The sequence below is a fragment of the Equus quagga genome, chromosome 6 (genome assembly GCF_021613505.1).
Source record: "Equus quagga isolate Etosha38 chromosome 6, UCLA_HA_Equagga_1.0, whole genome shotgun sequence".
NCBI classification, from domain to species: domain Eukaryota; kingdom Metazoa; phylum Chordata; class Mammalia; order Perissodactyla; family Equidae; genus Equus; species Equus quagga.
The window spans coordinates 52,755,528-52,770,657 of record NC_060272.1 but is presented as its reverse complement, the minus strand read 5'-3'; the positions used below and the strand labels follow the sequence as shown (position 1 = coordinate 52,770,657).

The window sequence follows — 15,130 nt, the reverse complement described above, 5'->3', positions numbered from 1 at the left end:
CAAAATGTGCTATAAAGTCCTAGTGATCAAAACAGCATGGTACCGGTACAAAAACAGGCACACAGACCAATGGAACAGAACTGAAAGCCCAGAAATAAAACTGCACATCTACGGACACCAATCTTCGACAAAGGTGCTAACAACATACAATGGAGAAAAGATAGTCTCTTCAACAAATGGTGTTGGGAAATCTGGACAACCACTTGCAAAAGAATTAAAGTAGACCATTATCTCATGCCACACACAAAAATAAACTCAAAATGGATCAAAGATTTGAAGATAAGTCCTGAAACTGTAAAACTTCTGGAAGAAAATAGGGGTAGCACACTCTGTGACATCCAACTTAAAAGGATCTTTTCTAATACCATGTCTTCTCAGACAAGGGAAACAAAAGAAAAAAATAAAGAAGTGGGACTTCATCAGATTAAAGAGCGTCTGCAAAGCAAAAGAAACTAGGATCAAAACAGAAAGACAACCCACCAATTGGGAGAAAATATTTGCAAATCGTATATCCGACAAGGGGTTAATCTCCATAATATATAAAGAACTCACACAACTGAACAACAAAAATTCAAACAGCCTGATCAAAAAATGGGCGGAGGATATGAACAGACAGTTTTCTAAAGAAGATATACAGATGGCCAATAAACACATGAAAAGATGTTCAACATCACTAATCACCAGGGAAATGCAAATCAAAATTAAACTAAGAAACCACCTTACACCTGTTAAAATGGCTATAATCACTAAGACTAAAAATAAAAAATGGTGAAGAGGGTGTGGAAAAAAGGGAGCCATCACACACTGCTGGTGTGTGGAGTATGGAGATTCCTCAAAAAACTAAAAATAGAACTACCATATGACCCAGCTATCCCACTACTGGGTATCTACCCAAACAACTTGAAATAAACAATACAAAGTGAGCTGTGTACCCCTGTGTTCATTGCAGCACTATTCACAATAGCCAAGACATGGAAACAATCCAAGCGCCCATCAACTGACTCTTGGATAAAGAAGATGTGGTATATATATAAAATAGAATACTACTCAGCCATAGAAAAAGACAAAATCATTCCATTTGCAACAACATGGATGGACCTGGAGGTTATTACGTGAAGTGAGGTAAACCAGACTGAGAAAGAGAAACACCATATGACTTCACTCATATATAGAAGATAAACAAACACACGGACAAAGAGAACAGTTCAGTGGTTACCAGGCACAGGGGGGTGGGGAGTGGGCACAGGGGGTGAAGGGGAGCACTTATATGGGAATGAACAAGAAATAATGTATGATTGAAACTTCATAGTGATGTAAACTCTTATGAACTCAATAAAAAAAAAAAACCTTTAGTAGAGACATTTTTAGTAGAAACCTTTAGTAGAAACAGTGGTTGCTGTAAAGTTAGATCAGTTGGTCATTTTGTCTTTTGGCTATCTTTCAAGCCAGCAGTGAACTTAACAGGCATGTGAGGATATTTAAATGGAAAGGTCAGAGTCCAGTCATAATAAATGTACTGGTTCTTTAGTTCAAGAATACTTCAGAAAACTCACAGAAACTTAGCATCTCACTTTTACGTACTTTGGCGAATGTTAATGTGCCTTTTAATTGAGCCTGTAGGCCACCTGTTCTGCACCCCATGGACGCCTGTTAGCCCAGGCAGCTGTTGTAACACCCTGCAAGAGGCGTGAAGTGGTAAATAATGAAATGGTAAAGGATCAGACTCTAGCTCAGGCCGCTGTAGCTGGGGAGGTGATCGACAGAGAGCCATTTCTAAATAATGGGAGCAAGTCTTCCAGAAAGGATGCAACCTGAAAGGCATTTTCCTTTTAACCTGAAGCCAGGAAAACCTATAGAACTTCTTCCACTTGAGGCCCAGAAGGCTTTCACAGACATTCATAGATATTTTGGTAGACATTTTTTATAAAAGGCCTATGTTCTAGCCCATGCTTACTTTTCAGTTTTATCTCCTGATACCTTACTGCTTGAATCCCCTGCCCCAGTCTCAACGGTCAGCCTCCCCTAAAAAGGAGATGAGACAGGCACATAGACAATAAGCCCAAGTCAGGATCCCAGGAGGCAAGCCCACGTCTCATGTAGCCCTGAGGCCAGAGTACACCTGAGGGCCTTCAGAGAGATGGATGGCTGCAATGTGCCGATTACCTACTCACCTGAGTCCTTGTCCCCAGCAACCTTCCTCCTTCTGCCTATGACTTGGTTATCCATGTACGTCTGTTTTCAGGGAGAGAATGGGCTGGGCTTATAGAAACATGCATTCTGTTCTTGTGCAAATTAGAATTTTCACTGTAAATTAATTAAATTGCCATTTTGCTTGTATACACCAGTACCATGAGGTTGGTTGAAGTGATTCTGCTATTCAGAAAAGGATCTAGTTTCATAGTGCCGAAAAATCAGGGATTTGAGTCTGCCTATCTAAGGGCTGGACCCTGTATTATGATAAATTGATAAAGATAGGGAATGCAAGTCCCTGAGGCCTCCCCAGGCAATGTGCCACCGTGATCCCTGCATTGGACATACCACAGTGTTTCCTCATTAAATGTCTACATCACCCATGATGATGTAATAACTCATAGCAACCTAGCTCTTCACATGTACAGTGATACTCACTGCAATCCTGTGAAGTAGGTAACGTTATCTTTCTTCTACACCTAAGAAAATTGAGGTTAAATTACTTACACAATTCGCGGAACTAGTGAGTGGTAGAGCTTCAATGCCAGACCACATCTTCTGGGTTCAATGCATGTTCCACCTTGCCTTACTGTCTTTCCTTTAGCTTGTTTGTTCTTCATTTTATTAGGTCTACGGGTCTAGAAATCAAAGTACTTAATAACCCATTTTGGTAGTTTTTTTCCCTCGAATCACCAGGAGCGTCTGAACAGTCTAAATGCACGTTCAACCACTCAAAGATGGCATCTGTTCTGTTCTCTGGCTGAGCGTTGCTCATCCATCATGCATGCTCCTAATAGACATGGCAGGTCTCGCACAAAGGAGAGCTTTTCTTCCTCTCTCAGTGGTGCTTCCTTTGAGGCATGCTACTGTTCAGGGCCCTGTTGAGATTTTGATTAAAAAAGACAGATATTGTGCAACTTCCATTAATGTCCTATTTCTCCTGTAGCAAAATGTAGGCTCTTGCAACTTTCTCAAGGGAATTTAATTTTCCATGTCTGTTGGCAAATTCAATTTTGAGTTTTACATAAAACACTGGAAAACAGTTAGTGGCCTGGTCAGGGGTTATGCTTGCAATTCAATGATTCTTTGAGGTCACTTTAACCCTTTTGCAGCCTATTTTCCTCTTCTGTAATCCACAAACTTCTAGCTTTTTATGTAGGAGAAAACTATTTTTTAAAATATAAAGTGCCCAAGGTATTTAACTTTCTTTTGCCCTCCTCTCTCTGGTTACGGTAATGCCATTTGACTTGTTTTTATAATGCCCCCTAAAGGTAACAAAACCCTCTGTAAACTAAGAAACTATGAAAATGTATTTTGAAAATGCTCAGTGCACAATAACTAATGTTAAGATAGCACATTATACACCTGAGCAGCTTCATAACGCCTCCAATGATAACATGCCCTTATTTGTATATATATCTTAGTGCCCTAGTCTTCACCTGGCTCAATGTATACATAATTTATATTCATTAATTCTGGGATTTAGTTCAGCTTTGTGGATTATCTGAATCTTTTCCTTCTCTATTTCTCTCTTTTTTTTTTGCCACCTAAATGTTGTTCATTTTTTTTCTACTCATTAGCACTTTTCTGGATAGGAGAGTGAGGAAAGTCAAACATATAAAATATTTGACTTCTTTTGCAATTTCACCAAACCAGTGTTTTAGAAAAGTGGTCAAATAAATTAAGCAACCAGTACAAAGTTTGGAGCTGCAGTTTCTACTAATATTTTTTCTGGAGACCAGGAGTAACCTGGGGTAGGGAATAGATAGGAGTTTTGCCTTTCTGCTCCTAATGTGGACTTCTTCCCTTATGGCTAATCTAATTTTTTTCTGGGATCTCACACTGTCATACTTATAATACCATGCAACCAATTGCCCACATTCCCTCAGAAAGACTAAGGTAAAACTAGGGAAATGACTGATCTAGATGTCCAACTTTGTGTTTTTAAAAAGCTTCAAGATTAGTGACTAGAAAAGTCACATTTATCGACTTCATTTAGCCATAAGTATACAGAAAATTGAAAGAATCCAGTTTTATGCCATGAGTTTTTGTTGTTTTTGAAACAGCTGTCTTAGCTAGAACCCATGCTTTCTAAAGCAGACAAGAGAAGGGATTTAATGAAAAAATGTTTCATAGACTGAGGGCTAGTAATTTTAGTTACTAGGATTACTTTATGAGAAAAAGGTCGTAAAAATATATGTTCTATCATCCCGAAAGCTTGTCCACATCTGATTGGAGCCCTGTTTACAGAGCTTTCCTTCTTCCTACATGCCTGCTCTGGGCTGAGGGGAAGGAGACAGCTGAGCTTGGGGACAGTTGGGGGCCAGATGTCTGTCAGAAGAGTTCTGTTCTGTAGCCATATGCTCTTTGCCTGGTGAGATCCCCTCAAACACATGAGTCCACAGCAGCCGGAAAGATGAGGGACTTCACACTGGCACTGATAGTGGAGACGGTTGTCCTTGATGGTTGAGATAACTTCTCACCCTAAGTTTTGTAGGGGCTTGGCTTGGGGTGGTTTGGAAAAAGGAAAACATACACTATGATCTTATTTTACTCATACTTCCTTCCCCCTTTTCTTTTTACACTTAAGATCTAGTAAAGTTAGGGGGTATCAAAAGTTTTGTCTTTATGCAGCCTATTTAAAGTGAAAGCAGGGCAACTTTTTCCTTCCCCTTCTCTATAGGGCCTTAGCGAGCATCTTCTTTGACACCAGTAGACTTTCAGGAAGTGCTGGTTAAATAATCAGATGACTTATCAGAGGAAAGTGTTATGTAAATGAAAATTTCATTTAATCGATTTAGCACGCTTTTATATCTAAGTTTTATTTTAAAAGCTATATGAGCATGCTGAAGGCAAAAATCACACTTCTTTCTTGACTAATTCTGGGTGAAAAGAAGAGTCAGGTTTTATTACTTCTTCAGCAAAGGATAAAGGAAAATTTAAATGATGTCATAAATAGCTAAGTCACTCTTTGAATGTCAGTATGTTTTAAGTCTGTTGTTTGTGTTGCAAAAACCTAGGCATTAATTCATTTCTGTGGAGAAAAACTTGTGCTGAAGGCCTGTGGAGTTTGTGTTAGGAATATGCTTGAAGTTGGATGGGGTGAACTTGGCTTGGAAGCCTTGACATCTTCCACAGGGAGAAGTGACTTTGGGCTGTGAATGTTCTCTTGTGTGCCAGCCACAGGCCTGATGGTTTATGTCCTTTATCTCTAATCCTTGCAGACATCAGAAAGGAGACGTTATTATCCTGTTTTAAGATAAGGAAACATACTCAATAAGTTAAGTGACTTACCTAGGATAAAAGTTATAAAATTGTCAAACTTGGGTTTTAATCCATGTATGTTTGGTTTGAAAGCCCACACATTTTTCACCACGCCTTTCTGCGTTTTTGATAAAGCCAACAGTCACACTCTTTGGATCTGGTAGTGTTTCAGATATATATCAATAAACACAGTAGCGAATGTACTACGCACCATTAAACAAAGTGTTTCACACATATATCACCAAGCACAGTTACACATAAACTGTGAGCCATTAAGCACAGTTTTTCACACATAAATCATTAAACACAGTGCACCCCCAGTGACTAAGTCTCGTCTTGGATCATGGCCAGTTGGGTTTCAAATGGTCCAGTGTCAACAACAGCAACAACAACAACAGCTTATATGTCAAGCTACCTGGCAAGCTGGATGCAATTCATTCTAACATTTACTTTTCTTCTTTTAGGGGATTTTGATTATCTGATGGATATGCAGGCTGTGTATTCTTTCTAGATACCCTAAAATGTATCTGTGGATCAAGCCAAGCCATTATGGATCTGCATACCTGAAATTAATTACTCTGCCTTCCCAAGGACCTGCTTTTATAGAACTAGGCTTTGGGTTTATTCCAGAGGTCAACATGGGGAGAACATTATAAGAGGCAGAGTTATGACACTCAATTACAGTCACGTGCCGCATAACGATGTTTCAGTCAACGATGGACCACATAGATGAAAGTGGTCTCGTAAGATTAGAACCAGATAGCCTAGGTGTGTAGGAGGCTATACCATATAGGTTTGTGTAAGTACACTCTGTGATGTTTGCACAATGCTTAAATCGCCTAACAACATATTTCTCAGGATGTATCTCCACTGTTAAGTGACATATGACTGTATATTTATCATAAGGATGTTTGTGTGTTTCTGCTTTATATATTTTGATGCAAACTTGGAATTGTTTTACCTTCCTTATGGATTGACCCTTTTATCATTATAAAATCCCAGTTTATTCTAGCACTGTTTCCTTTTTTTAATTTAAAAAATGTTTAACTGTTGTAAAAAACACAGAACATAAAATTGACCATCTTAACCATTTTTAAGCGTGCGGTTCAATAGTATTAGCACATTCACGTTGTTGTGCTCTAGTAATCCTATTTCTTAGAATCGATTTTGCCTGCTGTCAGTACAGTGTGCAGTTTTCTTTTGTTTAGTGTTTATATGGGATATCTGTTTTCATTTTTTTGCTTTCAGTATTTTTGTGTCCATATATTAGAAGTATATCTGTTATAAGCAACATGGTTCTAGTTTGTCAAATCTAGTCTGGCACTTTTAATCTTAGAATATTTAGTTCATTTATGATAATGTAATTATTATTTCATGTACTTAGTCTAATATTTTACTATTTTTTTCTTTGTTTCTTTTTCTTCTTTCATGCCTTCTTTTGAACTAACCAAGTTTTTACTTACTACTATTCCATTTTCCTCCTTTATTTACTTGCCTTTGATTAGAAATTATTTCCTTATCCTTTTAGTGTTTGCCCTAGGGATTACAACATACATACTAGACTTATAAGAATCTACTGTGAATTAGTGCTTTTTACCATTTCCAGGAAAATGTAAGAACGTAGAACAGTTTGCATTGATCCTGTTCTTATCTTTTGTGCTGTTGTCACGTATTTTAATTCTACATGTTCCTTATAAGATAACATTCTTATTGTTTTATATAGTCAATATTTATTTAGTTTGACATACATGTTTATATTATGTTATTCTCCTTACTTCTTTTATTTCCATTTGGGATCATTTCCTTCTGCCTGAAGAACTCACAGTAATGTTTCTTTTACTCTGGACCTTCAGGCAACGAATTTTCTGTGTTTAATTTATCTGAAAACATCTTTATTTCTTCTTCATTTAAAAAAACTTTATCAAAGTATAATATATGTACAGAAAAGTACACAGATAATAGGTATGCAGCTCAATGAATTTTTACAAGCTACATACACCTGGCTAACCAGTACCCAGCTCAAGAAACAGAACATGGCCAGCCTTTCAGGAGCCCCTCATGCTCCTCTCCAGTCACTATTCCCATCAAAGGGTGTCCCTTCTCCTGACTCCTAACATCACAGATTCCATGTGACTGTTTTTGCATTTTGGGTGTGTGGAATCACATGTTATATGCTCTTTTGTGATTGACTTCTTTTACTCAGTCATATTTGTGAGATTCATTCACATTGTTGCATAGTTATAGAGAGTGGATGTTAACCTGTATAGTATTCTGTTGTGTGGATATGCCAATATTCATTTATCCATTTTACTATTAGTAGGCATTTGGCTAGTTGCCAATTTTGGTTGATTATATATAGTGCAGCTATGAATATTTTAGCACAAAATTCATGTCCTTCTCACATGCAAAATATATTCACTCCATCCCAACAGCTTCAAAAGCCCTAACCCATTCGAGCATCAACTCCAAGTCCAAAGTCTCTTATAAATATCCTCTAAATGAGACATGGATGAAACTGGAGGTGTGATACAGAAGCAAAACTCCTTCATAGCTGTGAACTTGTGAAACCAAACAAGTTTTGTGCTTCCAAAGTACAATGGTGGACAGGCATAGGATAGACATTCCCATTCCAAAAGGGAGAAAATGGAAGAAGAAAGAGGTGACAGGTCCCCAGCAAGTCCTAAACCTAGGAGGGCAAATTCCATTAGATCTTAAGGCTCAGGTACAATCCTCTTTGCTTGATGCTCTGCTCTCTGGGCCCATTGGGGCAGCAGGGTCCCTTCCACAGCCCTAGGCAGCAGCCCTGCCCCTGAGGCTTTGGCTGGTGGTCCCACCCCTGAGGCTCTGGGTGGCAGCCTGTTCTCTGAGGCACTCGGCAGCCGCAGCCTAGGCCTCTGAAGCCAAAGAGAAGACAGCCTTGTCCCCTGGGCCTGTGCCCTCTGCGCCTGTGGTGGCAGTGGCAGTCCTGCCCATCTCTAAACCACCTTCAGGATCATTCATCCCTTTTCTTGAAGAATAATGCATGTTCGCAGCCAAATAGCTCTACTCTCCCTTCTGTGGAATCCCAGAAGTCCAAAAGCCTTCCTTTGTTTTGTCCAGCATCTGTCTCCTTTGGTCCAAGCTGGCAGTGTTTCTCCTAGTATAATCCCATCTCTGTTCCTCCCTTCTGCTGAGATGGCTGCTTAGATCCATGGATCATCTCTTTATAGGGTGATTGTCCAACCACACCCTTGGTGGTCTCTTCAGAGCATGCTTTCTCATTTTTTGGACTATGGATAGGCTGAGAATTTTCCAAATGTTTAATTTCTGGTTCCATTTTGCTTAACAATTCCTTTAATTTATCTCTCTCCTCTCACATATCACCATAAGTAATAAAGAGATACCAGGTCACACCTTCAACGTTTTGCTTAGAAATCACCTCAACTAAATATCTAATTAAATGCTCGAAAGTTCTACCTTCCACAAAACACTAGAACAACAATTCAGCCAAGTTCTTTGCCACCCTATAACAAGGACCACCTTTTCTCCATGGTCCAATATCATGTTCTTCATTTCTGTCTGAGACCGCACCAAAATCACCTTTAACATCCACATTCCTACCAGCAGTCTCTAGGCTTTTTCTAACATGTGCCTTGAAACTCTTCCATCCTCTGCCTGTTACCCAGTTCCAAAGCCTCTTCCACATATTTAGGTGTTTGTTGCAGTAGCACCCCACTTCACAGTACCAAAATCTGTGTTAGTTTACTAGGGCTGCCCTAACAAAATATCACAGACTGCATAGCTTAAATAACAGAAATTTATTTTCTCACAGTTCTGGAGGCTGGAAGTCCAAAGTCAAGGTGCCAGCAGGTTGCTTACTTCTGAGGTTTTTCTCCTTGATTTGCAGTTGGCCACCTTCTTGTGGTGTCCTCACACGGCCTTCTCTTTGTGCATCTGGACTCTTGGTGTCTCTTCCTCTTCTTCTAAGTGATATCACACCTAAAGTGAATTCACTCACCTGTTGCACAGTAAGCCAATCTCTGACACCGGGTGTATTGGAAGAAAGTAGGAATTTTAGTTTTGCACAGCGCTGAGCAAGGAGAGAGGGCAGCCAACGCTGATATCCCAAACTCCCCGAAAAGCTAAAAGGAAGGGTTTTTATTTGGGGTTTTAAGTAGGGGAGGAGGAGCATATGGACTTGCTGGTCGGAACTTTCCCACCAAACTGTGTTTAGCCTTGAGACTACTTGCAGAGAGGAGGGAGCCCGTGACCTTGCTGGTTAACAGCTTTCCCACCAGCCTGGATCTCTTTGCGGGGAGGAGATGATCCAGGTGCTTGTCCTTGACGGTGTCTATCTCCATGGAAGATAGTGGATTCTGAAGCCAGGAAGCCAGGGAATAAGCAGGGAATGAGTGTTTTGGTTTTAACTTCATATATGCTGGGTTTAATGTAGGGAAACTAATGTCGGGGTCGGTTATCATAAGGACACTAGTCCTATTGGATGAGGGCCCCACCCTATGATCTTATTTAACTTTAATTGCCTCCTTAAGAGCCCTACTTCCAAATACAATTACATTGGGAGTTAGGGCTTCAACATATGAGTTTTTAGGGGAAGGATTCAGCCCATAACAGGGCTCAAGTCACATTTTTTTCCACCTGGGTATCCAATGGACCTAGCAGCATTTATTGAAAAGATAAATCTTTCTCTACTGAATTGCAGCTTTGCTATTATTATTAATCAGGTGACCATGTATGTGTGGGTCTGTTTCTGACATTTCCATTGTCTTCCATAGGTCAGTTTGTCTATTCTTGCATCATTACCATCCTGATTCTGGAATAGGTGTTGATATATGGCAGAATAAGACACTAGCTTTGCTCTTCTAGATTACTCTGTTTACTTTTACTCTTTTCATTTCCATAAGAAGAATCAGTGGATTTTGTAAATGTATTGGCTTGAATTTTGATTTTGATTGCACTGAATCTATAGGTCTTTAAAAAAGTGTTTATTCAGTGTAGAAGTCTTGCACATATTTCTTTAGGTTTAATTCTAGGAATTTGACATTCTTTGATGCTATTGTAAAATACACCTTTTTATATTTTTCATTTTGGTAAAATATTTCTGGTAGATATATAATTCCAGGTGGGCAGTTATTTTCTTTCAGCACTTAAAGATGTTGTTCCATTATCTTCTGGATGCCATCATTTTATTTTTGAAAAGTCATCATTAGTCCTATTGTTCCTTTGAAGGTAAAGCGTCATATTTTATTTGACTGCTTTTCAGAGTTTACTCTTTGTCTTTGTCTTTCAGTGGTTTTACTATGTTAGTCTCCAATGATGTCCCTTTAATGAATCATCCCTCGTAGTACTTTTGTCCTTAAATTGTCCCTCCCCTTTAATCCGGGACTCACTTTGACCAACAGAATACATCAGCTTTGACACTGTGTGACTTCTGAGGCTCAGGCATAAGTCTTGCTGGCTACCTGGCCTCATGGAACGCTAATTCTTGGGATGCTCCCTCTGAGAATCTCACTGTTAAGCAGTGCATCTAGTCTGAGACCTCAGTGTTATAAGAGAATCAAACCACACAGAGTGGCCTTGGAACATTTTGGAAGATAAGTTTCAGGAGAGCGAGAAAGGGTGGGAGACAGAGAGAGAGAGAGAGAGAGAGAGAGAAAGGAGGGAGGGAGGGAGAGAGAGAGAGGAAATATGAATATCTGAGATGCCAGATATGAGAGTGAATAAATCATTTGGAAATCTAGCCCAGTCAAGCTTTCAGATGACTACAGTCCTGCCACTACCTGACTGCAGCTGTGAGGCACCCCAAGCAAGAACTGTGTAGTTGAAGTTGGTCAAGCCACAGAACTATGAGAGCTAAGAATAAATTATTTTAAGATGTTAAGTTATAAAGTGGTCAGTTTCACAGTAATAGCTAAAGGGAACAAACGCTAATACCTAGAAGTAGGATATGGTTGAAACAAAACCTTAAAACATGTGGCATCAGCTTTGGGACCAGAAGGCTAGAAGATCCTCAGAGGAACTGTTGATGGAACTGGAAGGACAGTGAAGAGGCTGTTATTAGATGCTGGAGGAAAGGCAACCCATGTTATTCAGTGGCAGAAAATTTAGGATAACTGATGCCCGATATAAGATGGCCAATAGAAAATGTGCTTAATGAAATAGTGAAACTGTGTAAGGAGATTTCCAGAAAAAATATCGAAAGTACCAATTGGTTATTTTCAGCCATGTGTGATAGAGTATTACACAAGAGAGAGAAAGGGGGAGAGAGATGCTAAGGAGAAACTTTTCCAGTTTAAGGCAGAAATTAGAGAAAATATAAAGGAACCAGGGCTTACTAAGTGTAAAAGTAAAACTGTATCTTATTCCCAGCCTCTACATGTTACAAAGACTCTCAATATAAGACCTAATCACAGGATAAAGATTATCTAAGGGGTGCAACTGTAAGACACATTAAGATTTCAGAAAGATTTAAGGGTGTGCCTTATGGACTGTTAGAATTAGACAACATTTTTCTTAGAATCTCAAGGGTGTCGTTCCTCAGCACCCTGAGTTTTGACACAAGGCAGACTGAGGCCTATATCAAAAAGATTACTGAGTGGAGCTTTTGCCTAGTGGAGTGAATCCCACTACTATTCATAGGAAGCCCAAAGATCTTTAAGAGAATTATATTGACAGAAACATCATAAGCTTGGACTAAAAGGGATGGAGATAGTTCAAAATGACAAGTGCCTCGGGGTCTCTAATCCTCCGGGTCCCTCAGCAGGAAGCAAGCTGAGACACCTACTTAGCTGTAAATATGGACCATTTCTTGTGGAAAAGAAAGTTTGGAATCAATAACCAAGAGGGAGGAGACAAAATTCCAGAGGGTGGAACCAAGAGTCTTAGAAAACAACTCCCCAAACTGAGCTCTAATCAAGGAACTGGCAACAGTTGCCTAAATGGATTTCAGAATTGCTTTGAACTAGTGACTGTTATGTGACTCTTGTCCTCTTATGTCCCCTGCTGTGACCCTCTGGCTCCCATTTTTGACTGACAGTGTCTATCACAGTTGTAATACTCTGGTATTACTAGTGTATGTTGAGTGTGTGTGGGGCAGATAATTTGTGTCTTTAGTTCACAGGTCTTCAGGCTGAGAGGAGCTGTACACAAGGGGTTGCATGTGAGGATTTGCACTTGCCAAGCCTTACCTACATTTGGGCCTGATTGAAATACTGCTGTATGCTTGGCTTCTCATCACCGGAAATTTAGAAATCAGCAAATATTTTAGAGGGAATGTGTTAAAATATTGGCTTACTTTCTTTCTTTTTTTTTTTTTTTAGGAAGATTAGCCCTGAGCTAACATCTGCCACCAATCCTCCTCTTTTTGCTGAAGAAGACTGGCCGTGAGCTAACATTCGTGCCCATCTTCCTCTACTTTATATGTGGGACGCCTACCACAGCATGGCTTGCCAAGTGGTGCCGTATCTGCATCTGGGATCTGAACCGGTGAACCCTGGGCTGCCGAAGCAGACTTAACCACTGCGCTACTGGGCCGGCCCCTGGCTTACTTTCTTGTACTTCTCTTTTGTCCAAGATTTTGTTGTGGTTGCCTCACTTGCTTTTGATGCCTACAAACAGGTGTTTTTGTATTTTATCCATTTTACAATTGTCCTTAGTAGGAAGGTTGATCTGTTGCAAGCTACTTTATCATAGTCCAAGAAGTCCAAGTCTTTCATGAGGATACTTTTTGAGAACATGGTTCACTTACACAGTGCTATCTTGTAAAAAATCCAAAGAAGAATTTCTCTCTAGCCTCAGTTCCAAGAAAAGTACTTCTTTGAATCAGCTAATGCGTTTTTATCAAACAGACGAAATGAGCTATGTAACTGATTATGTTCTTTCTTTTAATTTCTGCTTTATTTCTAACAAATATATGGGATTTTATTAGATACATTTTTTCTTTGTGGGTGGGAATGGCTTTACATATGGCCTTTCTCATTTGCTCGCTCACTATATTTTATTTTTATAATCTTTTGAAAATCTATTTGGGAATAAGGTAGCGTGTAAATTAAGAAATAATGATAATTTTTTCGATTTGGAAGTTGGAGAAGTCCACAGAAGCTTAGCAGTTACAGGGGACTCTTTCATACAGGTTAACCAATGTGTCAAAATTGATGTTAACATAATCATGAAAAATCTTTTAAACAAAACGAGGGTAACATTGGTCAAATCCTTTGATGAACGACCTACACTACTTCCTATGTGCAAACTATTCATCCATAGGAGGTGAATAAACCTGGATTTCCAGGTAATAAATTACTTCTTCCAAGACAAAAGAGTCACTGTTGCCCTAGAAAATGGTATTTAAATACCAGGGACAAACACTTCAGTTCACTGATAGAAGGAAAGTTTATGCTGTCCCTAGCACTCTGTTCAGGTTTTTTGATAACCAGGCTGTGCTATTTCAAATACAATAAACTGTAGTGTAAACAGAATGAGAACAAGGTATTGTTTAATTCAGTTTATTTGTCTAAGGGATAGAATCCTATGCATAGTAGCTTACAAAGCATGTTAATTTCCAAATCTAGTTCATGGCATCTGTGCGTGGTGAGTGTAAGACAGCCAAGTATGCCGGCAGTAATTCCCCTTGTGCCTCCCTTCCTTTCTCCTTCTTTTCTTCATTTCCTTTACTCATCGTGTATCATACTTATTCCAAATAAACAAGTCAGCAACCATAGGATTTCTACTGTTGTGTTACAGGCCGGGGCAGTAATGAAACATTTAACGACTGTATGCCATGGGTACCAATCAATCAGAACAGCTGCCTGATCAATCCGAACAGGCTGCTCAATCAATCAGAAAAGGGGCCAGCCATGAATGAGACATGGCTGCACCTGTGCAGGGCGGCTGACTCCCGACAGATTATTTGACAGAGAAAAAGTAAGAAAGTAAGAAGCTAGAACTCGGTTCTCCTATTCCTATAGTCTGTCTCCTACTAGATCATATTATCATGGAACAGACTACGTTTTTCTTTGTCTTAAACATTTTATTTTATGCTTTTCTGTGGCAAGATGTTTAAAACAGAAACTGCCACAAGTGAAAGGCTTTCTTAGTACAATTTATTTCCTTTCAAGTTACAAGAGAATTTAGAAAGAAAACATTTCATCTTATCACACTGCTCGTGTTTTTCTTAAAGGAACGCTCCAGGGTAATGAAACAGTTGGTGACTTTTGAGGAAGAGGAATCTGAGCAAGGAGATAATTTAGTGTTTTCCTTTATCATTTAAAATGAAACAAAGTATGTGGCTGGATTAATGAAAAGAATGCGTCTTAGGCCAAAAAAAAAAAAAATACACCCCTCATGATGTAGAAAAATATTTTCCATTTAATGGGATAATTTGCTTGAGGAAAATTTGAAAATTTGAAAGGAAGAAAGATAAGTTAAATTATATTTTGTGTGGTGGTGAGGCTGGTTAGGTGGTGGGAGGGGAGTGGGAACTGGGTAAGTGGGCATAGAATCAGGATTTTATGGATGGGAGGAAAATTAGATGCCATCGGGTCCTATCCTCTCCTATTTTACATAAAGAAATGGAGATCCAGAGAGGTTAAGTGGCTTGCTTGGGATCACACATTTAGTTATTTACTGAGAAAAATAGAAAAGTAGAAAGAAAACCTACTTCTTGAACCAATTAACTATTTTT

The 15,130-nt window shown here is 39.2% G+C and overlaps 1 pseudogene; it reads left to right on the top strand.

The window, feature by feature from the left end:
• Positions 1-12,811, top strand: part of LOC124241395 (protocadherin-8-like) — a 104,714-nt pseudogene extending 91,903 nt beyond the window's left edge.
• Positions 12,812-15,130: the final 2,319 nt, after the last annotated feature.